Here is a 15,388-nt window from a genome sequence, read left to right as displayed (position 1 = left end):
GTTTTCATAGAGGGACAGTTCTTTCAAATTGGAAAGATTATCGAACAGGTTTGATGGCAATGTTGTTATATTATTAGAATGGAGCCAAAGAACAGATACATTTTGTAACGTGTTAAATAATTTTACATCAAGTTCAGATATTACGTTCCCATAAAGGTATAATTCTGTCAGACTGGTGAGATTATCAAACAAGCCTGGTGGTAATGCTTCAAGTTTATTCATAGCCAGAGTAAGAATAGTTAAATCTTCTAACTCATGGAATATTTTCACATTAAGATCATAGATTATGTTGAAATGAAGCGATAACCGCTTTAATCTTTGAAAGTTTGACAATGTTCTAGGTAGTGATTTGATGACATTGTCATTGAGAGACAAAACGGACAAGTTGGGAATCAGTTCAAACGCGATTTGTTCAATGTGTGCAATGGCGTTGCCATCTAAATATAGATGAGTAAGATTCTGAAAAAACTGTGACACGTTAACTCTTAGATAGTGAACGTCATTGTCTGATACATCTAGAATACAAAGGTTTTCACTAAAAGATTGAAAGTACAAATTGGTGATCAGGTTCATTCTTAAAGAAACTAACTTAAGCTGTTTTAGAAAGACAAATGCATCAGATTTCACACTAGTTATGATATTATTTGTGATATCAATAGCTTCCAAATTACTTACTCCAACAAACATGGCAGGTGTGACTGATCTCAACTCATTCCCATTTAAGAACAATTGACTTAAATGTACAATACCTAAGAATACACCTTTATTAATATACGAAAACCTGTTATTTGAGAGGTCCAGTACTTGCAGCTGGTCCAAACCTTTAAATGTCTCATTCTGAAGTGTTTCTAGATCATTACCAGATGCAAGCAAATAGGTGATATCTGTGAGGTTTGAGAACGACCCGGTCTGGATGTCTTGAAGTTGTCTTCTGGAGATATCAAGTGCAGTTGTGCTACAGGTAGAGTTGGTGGGATCTGTTAGTATTGGGTACAGTAGAAGGATGCTGGTTTTGGTAGAAATAGCAGAACAGTAAATGTCAAACTGCTGATAAGTTAGCGAACACGAGCACCCCGTCGGACAATGTGGGAGTTTGCTAATACATGCAATATCTGAGAATAAACACACACAACGAAATCCATAAGAAAGTGTTAGGCCCTTGTTAGTTACTGCTAGCTACGGTATTTGGGGGAGCGAGTTATTTTGGGGGGAGCGAGTTGGCGCAGTGGTAGTTCCCTCGCCTTGCACCACTGAGGTCCCGGGTTCAAGCCCCGGCGCGGCCCAAGGACTCATGTGCACTTGGTTTATCCCGATTCCATGCTCGCTCTCGCAGGTTTTCTCCGGGATCTCCGGTTTCCTCTTGTATCGCAAAAATCGGTGATTAGTTGTTTGCTTATCAAGAACTTCCTTCACCCAATGGAATTTGGGGAGCTGCACAGATAATTGGTGGATGTTACAATCTAAATGCGGATAGGTGTGCGCCGTTCGGCAGCAACCTAGTTGATGCGATCTGATTGTGATGATTCACCATTGCAGCGAAATTACAGCGCTTTGAGTCTTCTAAGATCTGGAGAAACGCGCTTTATAAATCCAAAATTTATTTATTTATTTTATTTATATGATCTGCTTTTCCTAACACTCTGACACTGACATGTGGTGAACGTTTTCCCACTCATATTGACAAGGGTATGAAAGAGTGCACATTGCTAACTACTTCACATCGACTCATTGGCATGTGTTGAGGATGTAATGTTATTATTCTGTGTTATTTCAGTATGGTTCTGTCTATTCCCTAAACAATTCAGCTTACCTGAAACAGGGTACCGCAATGGTGGCAATTCATTCGCATCAAAATACAGATCTCTTAACGAAAACTCCATGGCTATATCCAGGGATGGGTGTTGTTCCACCAGTTCCTGATACATCGTAATTTCATGAAATATTTCTTGAATCTCATCATAGTATTTTAGATTTGCACAAGACTGATGATCTTGCTTTAGACCAGCAATATCAGATAAATTACAAACTGGAAGCATCGGTTTTTTATCCATGGTAAAGTTCATAAATTGTACAGTAACCGATGCTCGGATATGGATATCCAATGTAGTTGCATTAAATTCAGCGCTGCATGGTTTTGCCACGCCCGAAAATACAGCAACATGTTCTTCTTCACAATCGCTCCTATCATACTGGATATAGAAGTAGTTGTATATAGACCAATCCGAGTCTACCGCGAGAAGATTCACGCGTATTGCCATTCCAGGAGGCGATAAAACTCTAAGGCAACTGTCATTGTGTTCGGATGTGTTTAACACTTGAGACAAGTTGGCGTAGTAGGTCTTGCAGCTTGTTTTTCCAATATCCGGTTCCTCGTATGCTGAGGCCGCACATCTGCCATGTAGACAAATTGTTGTGAAGATGAACAGCAGGGTAATATATTGCTCTGCCTTGCAAATCAAATTTCCGATACCCATATTGGATACAATACTTTCTAGATCATTTATATTGAACAAGAGTAGACCATTCAATAATATCTTTTCGTACCTTTGAAAAATTAACCGACTGTAGTGTACGTACCGCTCGCTGACTGTAGATAGCTTTATTGTACAATTGGGTTTTTACACATCTAAATTTGACCTCTTATTTTACTTCCTTCTATAGTACTTTATAATTATATTGTTGCGTGTTTCGCAAAAGTGATTTTTCTTTGTTTGTTTGTTTGTTAAAAAGGATTATGCCTGATTTCACAAATACACAGACCAATGAAATGCGTCAGGTCAGGTTTAGGGCCAAAGTGATACATGTACATTTCTAGAATCAAAACAGAATTTACCCACACAGAATTGATCCTTTCGAGATTATTAACAGTGTAAATGAGTAGAACATTATTATGAGTAGCCCGGGCTCAGTTCTGTTTGTACACATCAAGATGGACATTTGAATAGGTCATTGAACTGTGCCTTGGAAATGAGAAAGTTTTGAACCAATAGAGGCTAATTTTCGTGCGTAATAAAATATTCCAATTGTCTTTTCATTAGTTAACATTGAGATCATCACTGATTAACTTGTTGGACTAATTAAAAATTAATTTTGTTTGAGCAATTAAATTTAAATTAATGTACTCGTCGCATTAAAATATCATTGTAAAGATAACGGCCGATTGGCAATAGTCTGCTTCATTCACTATAATATTGTCGATTCTGTCGATTTATTTACTTTCTTGTATAAATTCAATCAAACTCTTTGCTTATTAGTTTGCAATCTCAAGGAAAATGTTCGCTAGTATTGGTAATATAAATGACTATAAAGATAATGTTCAAGTAATATTAAACGCAATGGTAGATATAATGCAAAGTAGACAAATGAAAATAATGAAATAAAAATTACGTTTGCCATATTTTGGGCACTCCTATGCTGTCTTTTGAACATGGGGTAGTAAACTATTGTGTCGTAAAATTGTTTGAAAGTGTTAACAAATAGGAAGAAACTTTCGTCTTTGCATGATAATCTTTATTTTAGACATTAAAGCTGATATTCGCATATCTTGCTACAGTCAAGCATCTCAATGGAACGAATTTTAATAAAGGTATTTCCAATTGAATGTTTTTTATTAAGTGTTCTAACTTGTAAGTTAATTGGCAGTTAATGAAAATTATGATTAATAAAGCTAAGGTCCTATGTAATATTTCAAGGTGAGACCTTATATAAGTAAAATCGAAGTCTATAGATTTTCTTTATTATCAAACTTCCTATAAAGAAGTAATAAACCCGTGGTAATAAAGTGCTCTTTGGTAACGCACGTGAGGGGAATTCCCTCTTTACCTCGCTTAATAATAAATATCAATCCAACTGATGACTATAGAGTTTCACACGTTTGTGAAGGTTGCCATTCATGCAGGTCTTTTCTTAAGTCGGGCACAGATTCAGACATTGTAATATTCGTTACGACAATCGGTAGCATAACAGAAAGTAGAGGTGCTACATCAACGTATGTAAAAAGCACGGTGGTCATGATGGTAGCATAATAGAAAGTAGAGGTGCTACATCAACGTATGTAAAAAGCACGGTGGTCATGATGGTAGCATAACAGAAAGTAGAGGTGCTACATCAACGTATGTAAAAAGTACGGTGGTCATGATGGTAGCATAACAGAAAGTATAGGTGCTACATCAACGTATGTAAAAAGCACGGTGGTCATGATGGTAGCATAACAGAAAGTAGACGTGCTACATCAACGTATGTAAAAAGCACGGTGGTCATGATGGTAGCATAACAGAAAGTAGAGGTGCTACATCAACGTATGTAAAAAGCACGGTGGTCATGATGGTAGCATAACAGAAAGTAGAGGTGCTACATCAACGTATATAAAAAGCACGGTGGTCATGATGGTAGCATAACAAAAAGTAGAGGTGCTACATCAACGTATGTAAAAAGCACGGTGGTCATGATGGTAGCATAGCAGAAAGTAGAGGTGCTACATCAACGTATGTAAAAAGTACGGTGGTCATGATGGTAGCATAATAGAAAGTAGAGGTGCTACATCAACGTATGTAAAAAGTACGGTGGTCATGATGGTAGCATAACAGAAAGTAGAGGTGCTACATCAACGTATGTAAAAAGCACGGTGGTCATGATGGTAGCATAACAGAAAGTAGAGGTGCTACATCAACGTATGTAAAAAGCACGGTGGTCATGATGGTAGCATAACAGAAAGTAGAGGTGCTACATCAACGTATGTAAAAAGCACGGTGGTCATGATGGTAGCATAACAGAAAGTAGAGGTGCTACATCAACGTATGTAAAGAGCACGGTGGTCATGACGGTAGCATAACAGAAAGTAGAGGTGCTACATCAACGTATATAAAAAGCACGGTGGTCATGATGGTAGCATAACAGAAAGTAGAGGTGCTACATCAACGTATGTAAAAAGCACGGTGGTCATGATGGTAGCATAACAGAAAGTAGAGGTGCTACATCAACGTATATAAAAAGCACGGTGGTCATGATGGTAGCATAACAGAAAGTAGAGGTGCTACATCAACGTATGTAAAAAAGCACGGTGGTCATGATGGTAGCATAACAGAAAGTAGAGGTGCTACATCAACGTATGTAAAAAGTACGGTGGTCATGATGGTAGCATAGCAGAAAGTAGAGGTGCTACATCAACGTATGTAAAAAGTACGGTGGTCATGATGGTAGCATAGCAGAAAGTAGCGGTGCTACATCAACGTATGTAAAAAGTACGGTGGTCATGATGGTAGCATAATAGAAAGTAGAGGTGCTACATCAACGTATGTAAAAAGTACGGTGGTCATGATGGTAGCATAACAGAAAGTAGAGGTGCTACATCAACGTATGTAAAAAGTACGGTGGTCATGATGGTAGCATAATAGAAAGTAGAGGTGCTACATCAACGTATATAAAAAGCACGGTGGTCATGATGGTAGCATAACAGAAAGTAGAGGTGCTACATCAACGTATGTAAAAAGCACGGTGGTCATGATGGTAGCATAACAGAAAGTAGAGGTGCTACATTAACGCTAGTAAAAAGCACGGTGGTCATGATGGTAGCATAACAGAAAGTATAGGTGCTACATCAACGTATGTAAAAAGTACGGTGGTCATGATGGTAGCATAACAAAAAGTAGAGGTGCTACATCAACGTATGTAAAAAGTACGGTGGTCATGATGGTAGCATAATAGAAAGTAGAGGTGCTACATCAACGTTGTTAAGTACGGTGGTCATGATGGTAGCATAACAAAAAGTAGAGATGCTACATCAACGTATATAAAAAGCATGGTGGTCATGATGGTAGCATAAGGCCAATGAAAGTCAATTCCGAGTTTATCGTCCTTTTTTTCCCCAGGTTGGTGAGGTGACTTTTTCATTTTTCATTTTTCATTATTTCATCAGATTTCATTAATGACCTAAAGTGCGAGTTGATTTAAAGCCACACTCATATATGTTATTTATAAACATGTTTTTATATGGGTAGGGACTAGAAAAGTTAGAAAAGAGCCTGGTATTGGTTCCAAGTTACAAATTTATATGTTTTACAAACAAAAATATATGTTTCCAAGTGATCAAACTGGTGAAAACACTGATACTTTGAAAATAATGAATTATTTTGGCATTTTTGAAAATTTGACGCGGTTGTTTTTGGTGTCCAAAAAGTGACGCGGGCGGGGTACGATAAACTCGGAATCGACTTTCACTAGCCTAACAGAAAGTAGAGGTGCTACATCAACGCTAGTAAAAAGTACGGTGGTCATGATGGTAGCATAGCAGAAAGTAGAGGTGCTACATCAACGTATGTAAAAAGCACGGTGGTCATGACGGTAGCATAACAGAAAGTAGAGGTGCTACATCAACGTATATAAAAAGTACGGTGGTCATGATGGTAGCATAACAGAAAGTAGAGATGCTACATCAACGTATGTAAAAAGCACGGTGGTCATGATGGTAGCATAACAGAAAGTAGAGGTGCTACATCAACGTATATAAAAAGCACGGTGGTCATGATGGTAGCATAACAGAAAGTAGAGGTGCTACATCAACGTATATAAAAAGCACGGTGGTCATGATGGTAGTATAACAAAAAGTAGAGGTGCTACATCAACGTATGTAAAAAGCACGGTGGTCATGATGGTAGCATAACAAAAAGTAGAGGTGCTACAACAACGTATGTAAAAAGCACGGTGGTCATGACGGTAGCATAACAGAAAGTAGAGGTGCTACATCAACGTATGTAAAAAGCACGGTGGTCATGATGGTAGCATAACAGAAAGTAGAGGTGCTACATCAACGTATGTAAAAAGCACGGTGGTCATGATGGTAGCATAACAAAAAGTAGAGGTGCTACATCAACGTATGTAAAAAGTACGGTGGTCATGATGGTAGCATAACAGAAAGTAGAGGTGCTACATCAACGTATATAAAAAGCACGGTGGTCATGATGGTAGCATAACAAAAAGTAGAGGTGCTACATCAACGTATATAAAAAGCACGGTGGTCATGATGGTAGTATAACAGAAAGTAGAGGTGCTACATCAACGTATGTAAAAAGCACGGTGGTCATGATGGTAGCATAACAGAAAGTAGAGGTGCTACAACAACGTATGTAAAAAGCACGGTGGTCATGACGGTAGCATAACAGAAAGTAGAGGTGCTACATCAACGTATATAAAAAGCACGGTGGTCATGATGGTAGCATAACAAAAAGTAGAGGTGCTACAACAACGTATGTAAAAAGCACGGTGGTAATGACGGTAGCATAACAGAAAGTAGAGGTGCTACATCAACGTATGTAAAAAGCACGGTGGTCATGATGGTAGCATAACAGAAAGTAGAGGTGCTACAACAACGTATGTAAAAAGCACGGTGGTCATGATGGTAGCATAACAGAAAGTAGAGGTGCTACAACAACGTATGTAAAAAGCACGGTGGTCATGACGGTAGCATAACAGAAAGTAGAGGTGCTACATCAACGTATATAAAAAGCACGGTGGTCATGATGGTAGCATAACAAAAAGTAGAGGTGCTACATCAACGTATGTAAAAAGCACGGTGGTCATGATGGTAGCATAACAGAAAGTAGAGGTGCTACATCAACGTATATAAAAAGCACGGTGGTCATGATGGTAGCATAACAAAAAGTAGAGGTGCTACATCAACGTATATAAAAAGCACGGTGGTCATGATGGTAGCATAACAAAAAGTAGAGGTGCTACATCAACGTATGTAAAAAGCACGGTGGTAATGACGGTAGCATAACAGAAAGTAGAGGTGCTACATCAACGTATGTAAAAAGCACGGTGGTCATGATGGTAGCATAACAGAAAGTAGAGGTGCTACATCAACGTATGTAAAAAGCACGGTGGTCATGATGGTAGCATAACAAAAAGTAGAGGTGCTACATCAACGTATGTAAAAAGTACGGTGGTCATGATGGTAGCATAACAGAAAGTAGAGGTGCTACATCAACGTATGTAAAAAGCACGGTGGTCATGATGGTAGCATAACAGAAAGTAGAGGTGCTACATCAATGTATGTAAAAAGCACGGTGGTCATGATGGTAGCATAACAGAAAGTAGAGGTGCTACATCAACGTATGTAAAAAGCACGGTGGTCATGATGGTAGTATAACAGAAAGTAGAGGTGCTACATCAACGTATGTAAAAAGCACGGTGGTCATGATGGTAGCATAACAAAAAGTAGAGGTGCTACATCAACGTATATAAAAAGCACGGTGGTCATGATGGTAGTATAACAGAAAGTAGAGGTGCTACATCAACGTATGTAAAAAGCACGGTGGTCATGACGGTAGCATAACAGAAAGTAGAGGTGCTACATCAACGTATGTAAAAAGCACGGTGGTCATGATGGTAGCATAACAGAAAGTAGAGGTGCTACATCAACGTATATAAAAAGCACGGTGGTCATGATGGTAGCATAACAGAAAGTAGAGGTGCTACATCAACGTATATAAAAAGCACGGTGGTCATGATGGTAGCATAACAGAAAGTAGAGGTGCTACATCAACGTATGTAAAAAGCACGGTGGTCATGATGGTAGCATAACAGAAAGTAGAGGTGCTACATCAACGTATATAAAAAGTACGGTGGTCATGATGGTAGCATAACAGAAAGTAGAGGTGCTACATCAACGTATGTAAAAAGTACGGTGGTCATGATGGTAGTATAACAGAAAGTAGAGGTGCTACATCAACGTATATAAAAAGCACGGTGGTCATGATGGTAGCATAGCAGAAAGTAGAGGTGCTACATCAACGTATATAAAAAGCACGGTGGTCATGATGGTAGTATAACAGAAAGTAGAGGTGCTACATCAACGTATGTAAAAAGCACGGTGGTCATGACGGTAGCATAACAGAAAGTAGAGGTGCTACATCAACGTATGTAAAAAGCACGGTGGTCATGACGGTAGCATAACAGAAAGTAGAGGTGCTACATCAACGTATGTAAAAAGCACGGTGGTCATGATGGTAGCATAACAGAAAGTAGAGGTGCTACATCAACGTATATAAAAAGCACGGTGGTCATGATGGTAGCATAACAGAAAGTAGAGGTGCTACATCAACGTATATAAAAAGCACGGTGGTCATGATGGTAGCATAACAAAAAGTAGAGGTGCTACAACAACGTATGTAAAAAGCACGGTGGTAATGACGGTAGCATAACAGAAAGTAGAGGTGCTACATCAACGTATGTAAAAGCACGGTGGTCATGATGGTAGCATAACAGAAAGTAGAGGTGCTACATCAACGTATGTAAAAAGCACGGTGGTCATGATGGTAGCATAACAAAAAGTAGAGGTGCTACATCAACGTATGTAAAAAGTACGGTGGTCATGATGGTAGTATAACAGAAAGTAGAGGTGCTACATCAACGTATGTAAAAAGCACGGTGGTCATGATGGTAGCATAACAGGAAGTAGAGGTGCTACATCAACGTATATAAAAAGCACGGTGGTCATGATGGTAGTATAACAGAAAGTAGAGGTGCTACATCAACGTATGTAAAAAGCACGGTGGTCATGACGGTAGCATAACAGAAAGTAGAGGTGCTACATCAACGTATGTAAAAAGCACGGTGGTCATGACGGTAGCATAACAGAAAGTAGAGGTGCTACATCAACGTATGTAAAAAGCACGGTGGTCATGATGGTAGTATAACAGAAAGTAGAGGTGCTACATCAACGTATGTAAAAAGCACGGTGGTCATGATGGTAGCATAACAGAAAGTAGAGGTGCTACATCAACGTATGTAAAAAGCACGGTGGTCATGATGGTAGCATAACAAAAAGTAGAGGTGCTACATCAACGTATGTAAAAAGTACGGTGGTCATGATGGTAGTATAACAGAAAGTAGAGGTGCTACATCAACGTATGTAAAAAAGCACGGTGGTCATGATGGTAGCATAACAAAAAGTAGAGGTGCTACATCAACGTATATAAAAGCATGGTGGTCATGATGGTAGCATAACAGAAAGTAGAGGTGCTACATCAACGTATGTAAAAAGCACGGTGGTCATGATGGTAGCATAACAGAAAGTAGTGGTGCTACATCAACGTATATAAAAAGTACGGTGGTCATGATGGTAGTATAACAGAAAGTAGAGGTGCTACATCAACGTATGTAAAAAGCACGGTGGTCATGATGGTAGCATAACAAAAAGTAGAGGTGCTACATCAACGTATATAAAAAGCATGGTGGTCATGATGGTAGCATAACAGAAAGTAGAGGTGCTACATCAACGTATGTAAAAAGCACGGTGGTCATGATGGTAGCATAACAGAAAGTAGTGGTGCTACATCAACGTATATAAAAAGTACGGTGGTCATGATGGTAGTATAACAGAAAGTAGAGGTGCTACATCAACGTATGTAAAAAGCACGGTGGTCATGATGGTAGCATAACAAAAAGTAGAGGTGCTACATCAACGTATATAAAAAGCATGGTGGTCATGATGGTAGCATAACAGAAAGTAGAGGTGCTACATCAACGTATGTAAAAAGCACGGTGGTCATGATGGTAGCATAACAGAAAGTAGTGGTGCTACATCAACGTATATAAAAAGTACGGTGGTCATGATGGTAGTATAACAGAAAGTAGAGGTGCTACATCAACGTATGTAAAAAGCACGGTGGTCATGACGGTAGCATAACAGAAAGTAGAGGTGCTACATCAACGTATGTAAAAAGCACGGTGGTCATGATGGTAGCATAACAGAAAGTAGAGGTGCTACATCAACGTATATAAAAAGCACGGTGGTCATGATGGTAGCATAACAGAAAGTAGAGGTGCTACATCAACGTATATAAAAAGCACGGTGGTCATGATGGTAGTATAACAGAAAGTAGAGCGGGTGCTACATCAACGTATGTAAAAAGCACGGTGGTCATGACGGTAGCATAACAGAAAGTAGAGGTGCTACATCAACGTATGTAAAAAGCACGGTGGTCATGATGGTAGCATAACAGAAAGTAGAGGTGCTACATCAACGTATATAAAAAGCACGGTGGTCATGATGGTAGCATAACAGAAAGTAGAGGTGCTACATCAACGTATGTAAAAAGCACGGTGGTCATGATGGTAGCATAACAAAAAGTAGAGGTGCTACATCAACGTATGTAAAAAGCACGGTGGTCATGATGGTAGCATAACAAAAAGTAGAGGTGCTACATCAACGTATGTAAAAAGCACGGTGGTCATGACGGTAGCATAACAGAAAGTAGAGGTGCTACATTAACGTATGTAAAAAGCACGGTGGTCATGATGGTAGCATAACAGAAAGTAGAGGTGCTACATCAACGTATGTAAAAAGCACGGTGGTCATGATGGTAGCATAACAAAAAGTAGAGGTGCTACATCAACGCTGGTAAAAAGCACGGTGGTCATGATGGTAGCATAACAGAAAGTAGAGGTGCTACATTAACGTATGTAAAAAGCACGGTGGTCATGATGGTAGCATAACAGAAAGTAGAGGTGCTACATTAACGTATGTAAAAAGCACGGTGGTCATGATGGTAGCATAACAGAAAGTAGAGGTGCTACATCAACGTATGTAAAAAGTACGGTGGTCATGATGGTAGCATAACAAAAAGTAGAGGTGCTACATCAACGTATATAAAAAGCACGGTGGTCATGATGGTAGCATAACAGAAAGTAGAGGTGCTACATCAACGTATATAAAAAGCACGGTGGTCATGATGGTAGCATAACAGAAAGTAGAGGTGCTACATCAACGTATATAAAAAGCACGGTGGTCATGATGGTAGCATAACAGAAAGTAGAGGTGCTACATCAACGTATGTAAAAAGCACGGTGGTCATGATGGTAGCATAACAGAAAGTAGAGGTGCTACATCAACGTATGTAAAAAGCACGGTGGTCATGATGGTAGCATAACAAAAAGTAGAGGTGCTACATCAACGTATGTAAAAAGCACGGTGGTCATGATGGTAGCATAACAGAAAGTAGAGGTGCTACATCAACGTATATAAAAAGCACGGTGGTCATGATGGTAGCATAACAAAAAGTAGAGGTGCTACATCAACGTATATAAAAAGCACGGTGGTCATGATGGTAGCATAAGAGAAAGTAGAGGTGCTACATCAACGTATATAAAAAGCACGGTGGTCATGATGGTAGTATAACAGAAAGTAGAGGTGCTACATCAACGTATATAAAAAGCACGGTGGTCATGATGGTAGCATAACAGAAAGGAGATGAAGAAATGCATGTATGCAGATAGTAAGAAATAAAAGAAAAAGTTTATAACCACGTAACACTTCTTTTCATGTTTTAAAATTTTAAACTTGTAATACTACCTAAGGCAGCAAGAATCTTATGAATTTTGTATAAGTGTTAACAAAAGAGCAGATATACCTTTTGCACATTTCCACGGTCATTAGAGAATGAATTTGGAGAAAACCTTCTGATAATTACAAACACTCGCTGAGCAGCAAGACCTTCCCTCTAAGCTTTTAATCCGACAAGCCCATTATCTATTTGTTTTCCTGAATTGGAAGACATTCTTTGATGTATTACTGAGCTCAATCATCTGAAATTACTGCAGCGTGAGCCACCCAGGCTGGTGGCTCAGCATAGTATTTTATTAAGAGAAGGTTGTCTCCAAATTCGTTTCCTAATGGTAGAGATGACTTTGTAAAATAACGCATAATTATGATTATATTTCATATGTTGACATACTCTTACCTTATTAATGTTAAAATAGTTAGTATGACCTCAAAGTAGTGGTGCTACATTAGTATTTGTTTCTGATCTGAGCTCATTGCCATTGAAAAGCCATAGTTCCATCTGCCATACACCGCTATGATCTGATACCCAGTTGAAACAATTGTTGTGGATCAATCAAATTTATATTTGGTAAAGAAAATAGCTAATTTCTTAACGCAACGCTACTCCGACTTCAGCAGTTTGCAAAGAGCTGTAAGACGTTAAGTGAAAGTAACTTGTACTCCCTCTCTCTTCCCTCTCTCTCTCTTTCTCCTCCCTTTCTCTCCCCTACGCCCTCCCTCTCGTTCTTTCTCTCGCTCTCCGATGCACTTTTGTTTGAAGTGCTTTCTTAAATTAATAACCACACGATCAAATTTGTTACTTATTATACCGCCAATTTCTGAACGCACCACTACTTCGACTTCCGTCAGTTTGCAAAGAACTGTAAGACAATAAGTAAAAGTAACTTGACTCCCCTCTCTCTTTCTCTCGCATTTTGTAGCGGTAGATTTGTTTGAAGTGTTTTTATCCTAAGTTTAGAAGCAACGCAAGTTATATGTACTGTCACTTTATCTGAGTTCTCTCGCTCTCTGTAACGGTAGAATTGTTTGAAGTGTTTTTATCCTAAGTTTAGAAGCAACTTAACGCAATACTGCACTAACGTTTTTAAAAGAATTAAAAGAATTGCAGTTGGATCATCTGCACTGTATCGTCACTAGGCATGCACACAGCCAAGGCTGTTTGTAATACGCCAAAGGCAAAAGGTGCCGGAAATAGAAGAGAGCATTGAATTTTACTAAACTCTCAAAATTTATCGTTTTTTAATAAAAGGTACAATATCTATTCATAAAAAGTTGTGAAGATTACATATAAGATTTATTGACGTAAAATTAAGTTGACAAAGTTTTCCGTAGTTATTATTTTAGTCAAAAATTTGCTTGTAAGAGATCGATCATTATCCATAGGAACTCCTCGGTTTAGCTTTTTAAAGTCTAAAATGAAAGCTGAACCTTGAAGAATCGTTGCATTCCAATCCCCGGAAGGGGTCCTCCCTGGTTGAAGGTATAGAGGGATGTGCCACGGTTTTGGGGTACCTTTTCAGGAATTGTGATATATCAATGGGTGGGCTTTCAGTGGAGACCAATGCGCAATATTGGGAACATTTGGGCAATAGTGCCCCTAAAAGCGCCCAAAAGGGTAAAGTTTGGTCTTTTCATTCGTCTTTTCCTTCTTTCCTAATCGCTACCCAGCCACCGAATTGGTGGTGTGCGCCCTTATACCGACTCCCGACAGTCAGAGCGAGTCATGCCGCGCGCGTGTACGCCGACCGACTGCCGCGCTGCCGCCGACGCATTGTCTAGGTATGATAGGCCAAGCGTGTTTTTAATACGCAGTTCAGAGTATTATCGCCGCCGCTGCGGCATGGCGAATCAGCCAATGATGATTGTATCCGTTTGTGTACAAAGCGCATGCGCAATGCCGCTCAGCGTGAAGGTATGAAGCAACGTTTGTCACGAACGAACGAACCGAAGACAGGGTTAATGCATGAGGTGCTGTTCGCACCTAAAAATGAATACGAGAACAAAAAAGTAAACGACGCGACGCACTAGCGGTATACCCAAACGAATACGGGAAGACGAAATTGACAGAAGAAAGATAATAATAAAGGAAGAAGCAGAAAAAGTAAAAAAGACTTTCATTTTGCATTAAAATTATAAAATATAGATAACATTTCGTCGTCCGTATTCCATAGTGGCGTATAGTTCCGCAGCCGCACTTCAACTTTTGGAGAAAATCGGGTTTGGAGAAGAGCCAATTTAAGATTGCGGTTGTGTAAATCAGACAATCATTATATTTTGTAAATGATGTGAAATTTCTGTAGTAAACTAAATAGATTTTATTGTTATATATTTTTCAAAAGAAATAAATACATACTTTTGCTGGCAAACTGACAATAAAACTATACGTCACTATGGAAAACGAACAAAACGCAATACACTAACCTTTGTCGTATTCCATAGTGGCGTATCGACCATACGCCACTTTTTATACATTTTTATAATTATGAAATATCGGCAAAAATGAAAAACATCGTATTCCATAGTGGCGTATAGGTCCGATACGCGTACGCCACTATGACATACGATGTTTTTCATTTTTGCCGATATTTCATAATTATAAAATGTGTATAAAAAGTGGCGTATGGTCGATACGCCACTATGGAATACGAAAAATGTCACTTTGTAACTATACGCCACATTTAATTAATCAATTACTAATTAATTAGCTAATTATGACTGATGAGACTTAGAAAAAATGAAAGAGAACATCATTAAAGACATATGTGCCAATTTTCAAAAAAATGACCAAAAATCACTATACGCCACTATGGAATACAGCCGACGATTTTACCTATGCCTACGGGAAAAGAGGTACACAACGTAGAAAGACTATTGCTGGTTTCATACTACCCTGCCGCTTGCCGCTGAGCGGCTTGGCGCACGCGCATTGCAGACAAATGGACACAATAAAGGCTTTTCATTGGCTGAAACGCCCTGCCGCTTGCCGCAGCGGCAAGCGGCAGGAAAGTATGACGGGCGCTTATCAGTTTGTAGAATTGTAAAAAA

The sequence above is a fragment of the Amphiura filiformis genome, chromosome 7 (genome assembly GCF_039555335.1).
Source record: "Amphiura filiformis chromosome 7, Afil_fr2py, whole genome shotgun sequence".
NCBI classification, from domain to species: Eukaryota; Metazoa; Echinodermata; class Ophiuroidea; order Amphilepidida; family Amphiuridae; genus Amphiura; species Amphiura filiformis.
This window is presented reverse-complemented; position numbering follows the sequence as displayed.